The sequence below is a fragment of the Hyla sarda genome, chromosome 12, assembly GCF_029499605.1.
Source record: "Hyla sarda isolate aHylSar1 chromosome 12, aHylSar1.hap1, whole genome shotgun sequence".
Lineage (NCBI taxonomy): Eukaryota > Metazoa > Chordata > Amphibia > Anura > Hylidae > Hyla > Hyla sarda.
Genome location: NC_079200.1, coordinates 67,012,669 through 67,024,294, shown reverse-complemented (window position 1 = coordinate 67,024,294; position 11,626 = coordinate 67,012,669). Strand labels below are relative to the sequence as shown.

General features: G+C 43.9%; 1 protein-coding gene across 1 annotated transcript in view; it reads left to right on the top strand.

Annotated features, from left to right (window-relative positions):
• The first annotated feature begins 298 nt into the window (after positions 1–298).
• Positions 299–11,626, top strand: part of DNAJC5 (DnaJ heat shock protein family (Hsp40) member C5) — a 46,275-nt gene continuing 34,947 nt past the window's right edge. Inside the window, exon 1 of the mRNA XM_056548449.1 lies at positions 299–445. The gene's annotated coding sequence lies outside the window, so the exon portion shown is untranslated. The remainder of the gene's footprint in view (positions 446–11,626) is intronic.

Genomic DNA, 11,626 nt, shown 5'->3' with positions numbered 1-11,626 from the left:
TGGTGTTGGTATTACCTATATTGATGGGGTTATGGTTTCTTAATTGCTGATTAAAAATTCAGGGGCAGAAACGCCCCATTATTGTGCCACTGAGGAACATAAGGGAAAAACGTATTATACACTGAGAGAACTAGTCTTGTTTTAGTACATCCGTTTGTGGAATACCAGAACTGTATGTGTATGGTACTCCCCTTCACCTGTGTCATCATCCTACACAAATCCCTGCCTCCTCCCCTTCAGCAATGGCTGTACTCACACCTCCCTCCCCTCACACTGCTTTTCCCGCCTCCGGGATCCCCAGTGCGCGTCCCCGGATTCCCTCACTTCCGAGTGCGCGCATGCTGCGGTCCTATGTGACGTCACTGCCGGGACTGCGCACGCACCGCCCCCTCTGCGTCTGACTGACGAGACGTGACCGAGCCGAACCGAGCGGCACCGGGGAGAGGTGAGAGAACCGGGGACTTAAAGCCTGAGCTGCGTCTTGCGGCTAAAAAAAAAAGGGAAGATTACCGGGGATTGGCATACGGTGTAGTGTGTGGTGAGGGAGGATGAGGAGGGGGGGTGGGGCGGCTAAATATAGGCATCATCCATAATCTCCATTGATTTACATCAGTGTATATCCCCGGCCTTACTGTCATTCATAACCATATGTGTGTATGTGTAGTGCGGCTTACACCAGCACTGTGTATACCCCCATACGTGTATAGGGAGGGTACATGTCATCTGTCCTATGTACTGTATAATATATATATATATATATATATATATATATATATATATATATTATACACGAGACTGCTCTGCCAATGCACATGGAAATTTGCTTATAATATTGTATGTATTTGGAATGACTTATTGTTGAGCTGCTAAAGGTATAAAAAGAAAAAAAAAATATATATATATATATATATATATATATATATATATAACAACACACACTTATTCTTTGCTAATCCCCATCTCTTATGTCACCTCAGGGAGCCATCTGTCCCCTCTGTTTTAAGCAGTCTGTCCTGAACCTTGTCTATCTTAAAGCAATGTTTCCCAACCACTGTGCCTCCAGCTGTTGCAAAACTACAACTCCCAGCATGCCCGGACAGCCTTCGGCTGTCCGGGCATGCTGGGAGTTGTAGTTTTGCAACAGCTGGAGGTACAGTGGTTGGGAAACACTGACTTAAAGGGTTGGGATATGTGTATGATAGCAGGGGCTCTGATTAGAGATGAGCGAACTTACAGTAAATTCGATTCGTCACGAACTTCTCGGCTCGGCAGTTGATGACTTTTCCTGCATAAATTAGTTCAGCTTTCCGGTACTCCCGTGGGCTGGAAAAGGTGGATACAGTCCTAGGATACTCTTTCCTAGGACTGTATCCACCTTTTCCAGCCCACCGGAGCACCGGAAAGCTGAACTAATTTATGCAGGAAAAGTCATCAACTGCCGAGCCGAGAAGTTTGTGACGAATCGAATTTACTGTAAGTTCGCTCATCTCTAGCTCTGATCTCTGAGACCTTTTGTGATATTAAAGGGGTACTCCACTAGAAAACATTTTTTTTTAAATCAACTGGTGCCAGAATGTTAAACAGATTTGTAAATTACTTCTATTAAAAAATCTTAATTCTTCCAGTACTTATCAGCTTCTGTTATGATCGACAGGAAGTTCTTTTTGAATTTCCTTTCTGCCTGACCACAGTGCTCTCTGCTGACACCTCTGTCCATTTTAGGAACTGTCCAGAGCAGGAGCAAATCCCTATAGAAGACCTTTCTATGGGGATTTGCTCCTACTCTGGACAGTTCCTAAAATGGACACAGGTGTCAGCAGAGAGCACTGTGGTCAGGCAGAAAGGAAATTCATAAAGAAAAGAACTTCCTGTGGACCATAACAGCAGCTCATAAGTGCTGGAAGGATTAAGATTTTTTTAATAGAAGTAATTAACAATTCTGGCACCAGTTGATTTAAAAAAATATGTTTTCCAGTGGAGTACCCCTTTAAGAATAGGGGCCCAAAGTGTCCTGTTTGAAAGGAATCACTGTTTTAGTCACTGTATATAGCGCTTAAATGGGCACTGTCAGATATAAAAACTTTTGATATGTTGTAAAGCATGTATAACCAATAGGTTTTACAATTGCTTTTATTAGAACATTTTCATTATTTCATACGGAAAAAGCCAAACTGCCCCCCCTGCCTGCTTGGACACATACTAGTCCTGCTGTGTCCATGCATCATCACCTATGTCATGGACACACTTTCTTGATTGACAGCTGTGAGCGCAGGGCTCAGACCTGGAGGAAAAATCCTCCCACTGTCAGCTTGTGTCCCACTACTGTCAGAGAGGACAAGCTGGGAGTTGTAGTTTTGCTAATGCTAGAAGAGATGTGAGCAGACAGCATACTGAGGGAGGGGGCGGAGACCTGCACAGTGAGGCCACACCCCCTCCCTTTGAGAGGAATTCAGACTAGTGAGCTAAATTAAAAGTGTAATAAAAAATAAAGGTGCTAGACACATACAAATTTGATTTACATGGTCAGGATTAGATACTGAGTGATACATAAAAAAAAATGTTTTTTTGTTGTTGGATCTGACAGGTACGCTTTAAAGTACAGGAAGTGAGGGTGGACAAGCAGGGCTCTGCAGTGAGGATAAGGGTGCATGCACACCACGTTTTTGCAATGCAGTTCCCATATCAGGGTTTTGATGGAAAACTGATTCCTCAAAACCTGAAGAAACTGTATCAAAAGGTGTGTACAAATTTCAACCCGTATACGGTTTGAAAAATGATGTCCGGTTGCATCCTTTTTTTTAAGAAAAAAACTTATGTTTTTGACTTTTCACTCCATTTTGAATAAAGTTTCTCTTGCTTGATTGAAATTCCAAGAGAAAAAAAAACTGTGCTAAATCAAAAAACGTATGGTGCAAACCAGATGGAACCGTACGCACATACGGTTCTGCACGGTTCCCATTGACTCCCATGTTTAAAAAAAAAAAAACTGTATACGGTTTAATATGGTTTTTCACCCGGATCAAAAAACATGGTAGACTACAGTTTTGGGTACAGGGAAAAAAAACAGACAAAACCGTATAAGACACAAAACGGACTAAAGCGGATGATGCTTTTGGCATACGGTTTACAATGTTAAGTCAATGCATACGGTTTTCTATACGGTTCCGTACGGTTTTTAACTTGAAACTGTATACGGGAACTGTATAGCAAAAACGTGGTGTGCATGCACCCTAAGCAGGACTGTGTGCGCTGAGGCTCTATGACAACCTACTGACTCTCACTTAAGGATGATTGACAAGCCAGGAGTCTGTACAGAGTCCTACTTGTCCCAAACTCACTTCCTGTATTTGGACTCCTCATAGAGACATACAGACAATAGCTGCAAGGACAACATTTTTCCTTGCAAAAATATATACATTTTTTTTTAACCAATGTATATTACAAATATACATATAATGGTATTATCTACATTATATAAAAAGTTTTTGATGACGATAGGTACACTTTAACCCCTTAAGGACTCAGCCCATTTGGACCTTAAGGACTCAGACAATTTTATTTTTACGCTTTCGTTTTTTCCTCCTCCCCTTCAAAAAATCATAACTCTTTTATATTTTCATCCACAGACTAGTATAAGGGCTTGTTTTTTGCGTGACCAGTTGTATGTTGTAATGCCATCACTCACTTTACCATAAAATGTATGGCGCAACCAAAAAAATACTATTTGTGTGGGAAATTAAAAAGAAAACCGCAATTTTGCTAATTTTGGAAGGTTTTGTTTTCACGCCGTAAAATTTATGCTAAAAATGACATGTTTTTTTATTCTCTGGGTCAATACGATTAAAATGATACCCATGATTATATACCTTTCTATTACTGTTGCGCTTAAAAAAAATCGCAAACCTTTTAACCAAATTAGCACGTTTAAAATCCCCCTATTTTGAAGACCTATAACTTTTTCATTTTTCCGTATAAGCGGTGGTATGAGGGCTAATTTTTTGTGCCATGATCTGTACTTTTTATTAATACCATATTTGCTTATACAAAACTTTTATTACATTTTTTATAAAAAAATTTTGGAATAAAATGTTATAAAAAAGCAGCTGTTTTGGATAATTTTTATTTTTTTACGTTCACGCCGTTCACCGTATGGGATCATTTACATTTTATTTTAATAGTTCGGATATTTACGCACGCGGCGATACCAAATATGTATATAACATTTTTTTTTACACTTTTTGGGGGTAAAATAGGGAAAATGGGACAATTTACGTTTTTAATGGGGGAGGGGGTTTTTCACATTTTTTTTACTTTTTATTTTTACACTCTTATAGTCCCCATAGGGGACTATTTATAGCAACCATTCGATTGATAATACTGTTCAGTGCTATGTATAGGACATAGCACTGATTAGCGTTATCGGTCATCTTCTGCTCTGCGGGAAGGCAGATCAGAGCAGAAGACTCCCGGAAGGCAGTGGAGGCAGGTGAGGGGACCTCTGTCTGCCGTGCAAGATGATCGGATCGCCGCGGCAGCGCTGCAGGCGATCCGATCATCCTGTTAAGTGACCGCAATGCTGCAGATTCCGTGATCTGTATTGATCATGGCATCTGAGGGGTTAACGGCGGACATCCGCGGGATCGCGGGTGTCCGTCATTACCGGCGGGTCCCTGGCTGCGATCCACAGCCGGGACCTGCGGCGCATGATGCCGACATCGCTCCAATGCCCGCGGTTATGCTCAGGACATAATGTATGTCCTGGTGCGTTAAGTACCACATCACCAGGATGTACATTTACATCCTGCGTCGTTAAGGGGTTAAAGGGCTATTCTGGGCAAAAATATTTTATTCCCTATCCAAAGGATAGGGGATAAGATGTCTGATCGCGGGGGGCCCACTGCTGAGCTCCCCCCCCCTCCCCCCCCCCCGCAATCTTCCTGCAGCACCCGCATTCTATGCGGGTACTGAATCTCCAGTTTCGGAACGGTTTCCGGGACTGGGGACGTGACGTCACACCACGCCCCCTCCATTCATGTCTATGGGAGGGGGCGTGACCTCCCATAGACATGAATGAAGGGGGCGTGGCGTGAATAAGTAACTGTAAAATTGATCTCCTGTCTGTTTCTTCAGTCTTGGCGGTCCATACTGGACAGTAGCATTGCTGAGGCAAACCTGAGATGCCCAACAAGTTCCATATACAAGTTTGAAAAATGAGTAATTGGCTTGTGCATGGTAGTTGTTGGCATCGTACGGTTGCCCCAGCAACCTGACCGCTCACCCTGAACCTGTCTATCTATGCCAGTCTGAAGATAAAGAGTTCAACCTTCCACGTACCCCTTTTAGGCCATGTTTACATGGTCGAAAATGTGTGGAATGTCCGGCCATAACACACAGGCAGACATCTTACACATTTGAATATTCCAGCAGGCGCAAGGACCACTCGAAAATGTGCCGCCTCATAGAAAGCACTGCATTTCCCAGAGAAATCCGTAGAAAGAATAAACATGGGAGATTTATCAAAACCTGTCCAGAGGAAAAGCTGCTTAGTTGCCCATAGCAACCAATCAGATCGCTTCTTTCATTTTTGAAAAGGGCTCTGGAAAATGAAAGAAGTGATCTGATTGGTTGCTATGCAACTTTTCCTCTGGACAGGTTTTGATAAATTTCCCCCACAGTCTATGCTTCCTGCGGGCGCTGGAATCGGAAAATTCCGCTGTATACACAATGCATCAGACTCCCATTGAAATCAATGGGACTCTGCTGCAGCGGAATCTCTGAGCTAAATATTTCTGCAGAATTCCACTCGGAAATTCCGGCATGTGAAAATAGCCTTATAGCGTTACTGTCATTATCAACTTTTGACATGTAGCACAGACATAAGTTAAAGGGGTTAATCAGCATACACTTCTTTTTTTCTAAATATGCCCAGCCTGTGTGATAAATCTAAAAATACTAAGCTCCATCGCTCCCGCAGTGGTTATCACAACGCCTGTTCTCTGCTTCCTGGAGCTGCAGACAGTACATTGTGATGTCGCCTCAACCAATGTTTGGCTCAGTGGCAATGTGACGTGCCATCTGCACCTCCGAAAAAAAAGTTCAGTAGAGAACGTGGCTGTGGGGAAGGCTTGTTTTATTTTTTTATTTTGTCACTCAGGCTTGGCATATTTAGTGAAAAATTGTTTTTGCTGGACACAGCAATTTATTCGTCACTTGTTTTTTTTACCTCCTTGCTTCCTAATAGCCAAAACACTTTCACCTACAGACCCATATGAGAGCTTGATTTTTACACCACCAATTGTACTTTTTAACTCCTTCATGACCCAGCAGATTTTTTTTTTTTTCCTCCTTGCATTCCAAGACCCATAAAGTTTTTTTCTGGGACGTGATTAGAGATGAGTGAACTTACAGTAAATTCGATTCGTCAAGAACTTCTCGGCTCGGCAGTTGATGACATTTCCTGCATAAATTAGTTCAGCTTTCAGGTGCTCCCGTGGGCTGGAAAAGGTGGCTACAGTCCTAGGAGACTCTTTCCTAGGACTGTATCCACCTTTTCCAGCCCACCGGAGCACCTGAAGGCTGAACAAATTTACGCAGGATAAGTCATCAACTGCCGAGCCGAGAAGTTCGTGACGAAACGAATTTACTGTAAGTTCGCTCATCTCTAGACGTGATCATGCCGAATTTTGTCGTTTAGAATTGTTTTGCTTTTACGCTGTTCACTGTACAGGATCAGTAATTTCACAATTTAAATATTTCGGACAGTTTCGCATATGACGATAACAAATATGTTTATTTAAAAAATTTTTTTACAGTGTTTTAGTTAAAAAATTGGAAAAGGCGGGTGATTTTTATTTGGGGGATTTTTTGAAAAATATTTTTAAAAACATTTTTTTTTACTTTTTATTTTGGCTCCCCAAGGGCCTATCATAAGTCATCATCAAATGGCTTACATAGATCAATGTAATGCTATTGCATTACATTGATCTGTGTTTTCTGCACTCGATTGTTAAGGGCTGCCTTTAGCATTCCCCTAGCCAGCGAAGTCTGAGGAGCAGAAGTAAGGCCCTGGGCTTCCCTAGCAACACATCGTCTCCCCACGATTACATTGCAGGGGGTGATGTGACCACTAGACGCCAGGAAATGGCGGCATTTAATGTTTAAATGCCATGATCTGTATAGATCTTCAATGTCAGTCGTTACCGGCAGATGCCTGCTCCTGATAGCAGTGGGCATCTCCCTGTTGTGACGTGGGCCAGACCCGCGGGCCCACGTCATGTCCTCCTACCAGAGCCATGACGTACATGTATGTCATGTGTTGGAAAGGGGTTAATGACATCACTCGTTTTACCACAAAGTCTACAGTGAAACCAAAAAACAAAAGAAAAATATGAGGGGCATTTCTACGGAGTGCACTTTTCCGTAAAAATGAAAATATTTCCATTGTTCAAAGTATTACGACTATACCCAATTTATATAGGTTTTGTTTTATTTTACTACTTTTCAAAAGTTATCACTTTTTTTGTGGAAAAAAACCTAAAAACTAGTATGCCTAAAATTGTCCTCTTCTGACCCCTATAACACTATACCCCTATAGTTTTTGATCTTACACAGAGCTGTATGAGGCTTTTTTTGTGTTATGATCTGTAGTTTTTATTGTTTTGATGGGAATTTTTGATCACTTTTTATTAATTGTTTTTTTCTGGTACGCTTAGTGACCAAAAATTAGCAATTCTGGACTCTGGTATTTTGTTACGTTTACTCCATTGACCATGTGGTCAGCTTCGATCAATGTTATCATAAATACACAAAAAATGGGGGTGCTGAGCCAACATGTAAGTCCGTATACAATATATAAAAGGCACCATAAACAACGCACACTCAGATATGCCAAAAATATTCCAACGTTTATTATAGCAGCACAAACAAAAAGAGACATTGGGGGAGATTTATCAAAACCTGTGCAGAGGAAAATTTGCCCAGTTGCCCCTTAGCAACCAATCAGATCGCTTCTTTCATTTTGCAGAGACCTTGTTAACAATGAAAGAAACATACTCTGGGTCGCAGTCTCTGCCTGAGGTTCTCTTGTCCTTTATCTTTTACGTGTTCTGTTTCTATGTACATCCTCAGTCTCTCTTCCTTGACCCTTTTTCTCTTGTGTATTTGTGTGTCTTGTTGTCTATCCTCTTCTTGCTCATATTTTATCTTTCCGTTGTATCCTTGCTACTTACATCTTGTGCATCTAGCGAGTCGCCTTTCTACATACTCCCTTTATTTTCTGGTTATTCGAGCAGAATCTAATTGAACCCTATACAATGTATGCTTTTTGCGTTCTGCTCATTGTTTTGATGCATTTGTACTCCAATATTAGTATGTATCAGTTTGACTTTATGCCTCTTGTATTTTGGGTCTCTCCAGACCGACGGGCTAGACTGTTGTTGGTTCTTTTTATGTACACTTGCTACTCCTTTGCTAATAAAATATCTTTTGAATTTGAAAAAAAAAAAATGAAAGAAGCGATCTGGTTGCTATGGGCAACTGGGCAGCTTCCCCTCTGCACAGGTTTTGATAAATCTCCCCAATTACCGTATTTTTCGCCGTATAAGACGCACTTTTTCTTCCCCAAAACTGGGGGGGGAAAAGTCGTGGCGGTCCCTGCGGCCATCAACGGCCCGGACCCGCGGCTAATACAGGACATCACCGATCGTGGTGATGCCCTGTATTAACCCTTCAGACGCGGCGATCAAAGCTGGCCGCCGCGTCTGAAGGGAAAGTGACACTAACCCTGCTGTTCAGTCGGGCTGTTCGGGACCGCCGCGGTCCCGAACAGCCCGACTGAATAGCCGGGTTACTGCTTACAGGACACCGGGAGGGACCTTACCTGCCTCCTCGGTGTCTTCTCCGTTCAGGGATCCCCTGTGTGGCCGGCGCTCTCCTTCCTCGTCATCATGTCGTCGCGTCGACGTGCGTAACGACGTGATGGCGGCGACGGAGAGCAAGGATACCCGGCCAGCAGCAAAGACGTTCCGGAGCGACGGGGACACGGCGACAGCGATGGAGCGACATCCAGGGCAGCGGTGACGGGTCCGGAGCGGCGGGGACACGTGAGTATTACCTCCTATACAGTGGTCTTAAATCTGCGGACCTCCAGATGTTGCAAAACTACAACTCCCAGCATGCCCGGACAGCCAACAGCAGGTATGAAGCATGCTCAGCGCCGGTGCACTCTTCATACAATGCGAGAGGACATACATGTACAGTGGTCCCTCAACATACGATGGTAATTCGTTCCAAACGACCCATCGTTTGTCGAATCCATCGTATGTTGAGGGATCCGTGCAATGTAAAGTATAGGAAGTTATACTCACCTGTCCCCGCCGCTCCGGACCAGGTCCTCACCTCTCCCGATGCTGTTCCAGGGGCTCCCGATGCTGTCCCGCTGCTCCGGTGTCTTCTTCGCGATCCTCCGGTGTCTTGCGCATCTTCTGCAGGGTCCGGGCCTCGCTTTCAGGTGACGTTATTACGCTGCTGCGCCGGCGCGGCGTGCGTAGTGACGTAATAACGACGCCGGAAAGCAAGGCCCGGACCCTGTAGAAGATGCGCAAGACACCGGAGGATCGCGAAGTGGACCCGGAGCATCGGGAATAGGTAAGTGAACCTGCTGGGGCACATTACACTGCTATCCGACAGCAGCTTAAGCATTTTGCACTGTCGGATAGCAGTTAATGCGATGGCCCCGACATATAAAAGCATCGTATGTCGAGAGGCCATCGTATGTCGATTTTATCATATGTCGGGGCCATCGTAGTTCGGGGGGTTACTGTACATCCTGTGTCCTTACAGGGTTAAGATTATTTATAGGTTTCACTGCTGAGTCCCCTTCCAATTGATAGCAGAGTGAAGCACATTGCAGCGCGCTTCACTCTGCAGCTGGCCGACTGAGGCGCTCAATAGACCAGTGGTCTTCAACCTGCGGACCTCCAGATGTTGCAAAGCTACAACTCCCAGCATGCCCGGACAGCCGTTGGCTGTCCGGGCATGCTGGGAGTTGTAGTTTTGCAACATCTGGAGGTCCACAGGTTGAAGACCACTGCAATAGACCACATCAGTAAATTCAGGCGTTTAGCTGGAGACAGAAGATGGCTGCTGCGCGCTTCTTGATTGGTAAGACCCCATTTCAGAACTTTGCTCCATTCAGCTTTTCCTCATCCCAGACCAGTTTCTCTTCCCTCAACCACTGGTAAACACCCACACAGCATGATGCTACCACCACCATGCTTCACTGTAGATATGGTTTTGTGCAGGTGATGAGCAGTTCCTGGCTTCCTCTAGACATTTATCAAAACCTGTGTAGAGGAAGAGTGATGGAGTTTATCAGTTTGCTTCTTTCATTTTTAAAAAGCCACTGAAAAAATGAAAGAATCAATCTTTTTTTTTTTTATACAGGTTTAAAAAAAAAATCTCAATTTAGAATTGAGTCTAAAAAGGTTAACTTTGCCTTTATCAGACAGGGAATCTTTCAGTGCCGTTTTTTGAAAACTCCAGGCAGCTTATATGTGTCTTGTAGGCTATGTTCACACCATGGAATTTCTGTGCCGAGTTCTGCATTAGAATTCTGCACGGAAATTCCGCTGAATTCAACTAAATTAAAGGAACGGAATTAAAGGGGTATTCTGGCCAAAAACATTTTATCCCCTATCCAAAGGATAGGGGATAAGATGTCTGATCGCGGGGGTCCCGCTGCTGAGACCCCGGCGATCTTCCTGAAGCACCCACATTCTCTGCGGAGACTGCATCTCTAGTTTCGGAAACCTCCGGGTTTCCGGGACTGGGGACGTGACGTCACGCCACGCCCCCTCCATTCATGTCTATTGTCGGCACGTCCCCAGTCCCAGAAACCTGGAGTTTTCCGAAACTGGAGATTCAGCGCCCGCATTCTATGCGCGATCAGACATCCTTTGGATAGGGGATAAAATATTTTTGCCCAGAATACCCCTTTAAGCCGCGCGGTGCATATGGCAGAATTTCCGTGCCAGATGTTTCCGGCACGGAAATTCCGTTTTCCATGTCTGCAGAAAGAATGAACCTGTTAATTCTTTCTGCAGACACCGCACGGGATGCATAGCTGGCGCCTGCAGTCTGCAGAATGTCCGCACAGAGATTTTCTTCGGACCATAGCCTTTCTGCAGAGAGGATTCTTTCTGGCCCCTCTGCTATAAAGTCAGGATTGTGGAGTGCTGCAGTGGAGGTTGACCTTTTGGAAGTTTCCCCATCTGCACACAGGATCTTTGGAGCTCATTTGGGTTCTTGGTTAGGCTAAGTTTCCACTTGTTTTTTTTTCTGGCAGTTTTTGGAATACCGCCACTGCAGTTTTTAAGACAACTAGTTAAAATCTGCAGTGCCCAGCCAGCATACCCCCTCAGCCTGCGGCATGTACCAACTTAGATGCGTGTACGGCAGGTTGAGAAGCACTGGTCTTTACTACAGACAGTATAGGCAGACTAGAGTATAAGTCACACACCCCTTGCTTGGAGAGAAATATAAAGAGCTGAACAGCAGAAAAAGGTGAAAACGTATATGAAATACAAATAAGACACGTGTAAAGAATAATTTAACAGTACTTAAAGCA